Consider the following 1909-nt stretch of genomic DNA (forward strand, 5'->3'; position numbering starts at 1 on the left):
GAAGTGGTATTGCTGGATCAAAGGGTATGCCCAGTTTTATAGCCCTTTGTGCATAGTTCCAAATTGCTCTCCAGAGTGACCAAACCTGTGTTTCATAAAAGCTAGAAGACTTCCTGATGCAAAATGTGGGGAAGATGGCTGTAATATCCCAGTCCTCATAAAAAACATTCAAGGAGAAAATCCCCATAGTGCCTAGCTATGCACGGAAGAGACAATAGATGTGGGTGGCTGTGTGTAAGGTGGCATTGATCCAACTTGATACAAGTTCCCAGGATCATGGCCCATATACAGTCTCACTGCACTTCCTCATCATTATATAACCATAGATAATATAACCATTTGAGCCAAGCTCATTAACACCAAACTGTGCCTGCTCTATTCTGACACATAATGATATAATCAGTTAATGAAAACAAAGGAGCTTATTGTTGGCATGTTGCCTTCTTTGTGTGCTCCTCTATAAATCAAGTGAGCACTGGTCAGTGAATGTATAATGTGAATGTGGATGCTGTCGGGGGGGTGCTGGGATGCACCTACTCCCTATCTTGGCTGGCTGCCCAGAGAATAAAATGATTAGGCAGATTCTACAGGGGCAGATGCCCCCACACCTTATCTTGTTGGCTGCCACAAGAATAACAGAATATTAACCCTTTGCTACTTTTCTCCTGTCCTTTAAGTCCGGTTGAATCCAGTGAATCTGTGATGCAACTGAGCTCCTGTGTTACGGTGGACTTGGGCAGATCACTTCTGATTTGGGTCCAGTTTCTTCCTTTGGAAATCTGAAACTAGCAGACTGAGTCCCCAGAGGACAATAAAAACTAAACCTATGTCTCAAACTTAAAGTTTTTTCATGGTTCCAATGATAAATAGAAATTCTTGAAGTAGGAAAAATAATTTAGATATAAAAGAAAGGAAGATTTAAGCAAGATCTCTTCCTTCTCACTAGAAATTGGAGAATGGAATGGAAAAGCACATACCCAAAGGCAAAGGAAATCGAGATGACAATGAAAAAGTTATACCCTACATGACTCCATTAAATGATCAGTAAGAAAATATGAACATTAAACAAAAAGGCATTATTGAGCATTCCTGCCTCTGTCCTTTTAGCCTCCTAAGAAAATGTGAGCAGTGCATTGGATTTGAAAACACAGCCAACAACAGAAGCACAAAAAAGGTAAATAAGTCATTATCCAGGACAGAATAAATAAATGGAATAAAATACCCTATGATTAGAGGTTACAAAAAAAAAAAAGATTGTCTTCTATGGTAAAAAAAAAAAAGCCAAGAGAACTGATAAATAAAACACACCAGGAGATAAAGATTTAAGTAGATTTTAAATAAATAAGAAAAGTCAATGTGGAGGAGCAGAACAGAAGGATAATGTAGCAAAGTCCACAATGCCTCACTAAGTAAATCAAGGTATTTATAAGGAACTGAAAAGTAAAAGAACTTGAGTGAACTTGTTTGTAGTATAAGCAAATCTAATCATAGAGATAAATTATTTACTTAAAAGAAGATTCCTAAAGAAATTCTAATCCTTTATCAATAACCATTTAATAAGAGCTAGATACTAAGCTAAGTGCTGGGTATACAAAGAAAGACAGAAACATTCCCTGCCTTTAAGGATCTCACAGTCTAATGGAAGAGACAATATGCAAGAAAATATAATCAAACCAAAAACAAAACTATATACATATATGATAGTGAAGATAGAGATAGAAAAATATAAAAATAGCTAGAAAAATAACTAGCTAGCTAGCTAGATTAGAGATAGAAGCTTTTAAGTATTTTCAAAGGGAAGACTTTGGGAAAATGGAGGGCTTAGAGAGGCCTTTTGTAGGAGATAGTACTTTGAACTGATTCTTGAAGAATGGGGAAGTTAAGAGGCATGGAAAAGAAAAGACAGCAT

Source organism: Vombatus ursinus, unplaced genomic scaffold, assembly GCF_900497805.2.
Source record: "Vombatus ursinus unplaced genomic scaffold, bare-nosed wombat genome assembly UNPS02014953.1, whole genome shotgun sequence".
NCBI classification, from domain to species: domain Eukaryota; kingdom Metazoa; phylum Chordata; class Mammalia; order Diprotodontia; family Vombatidae; genus Vombatus; species Vombatus ursinus.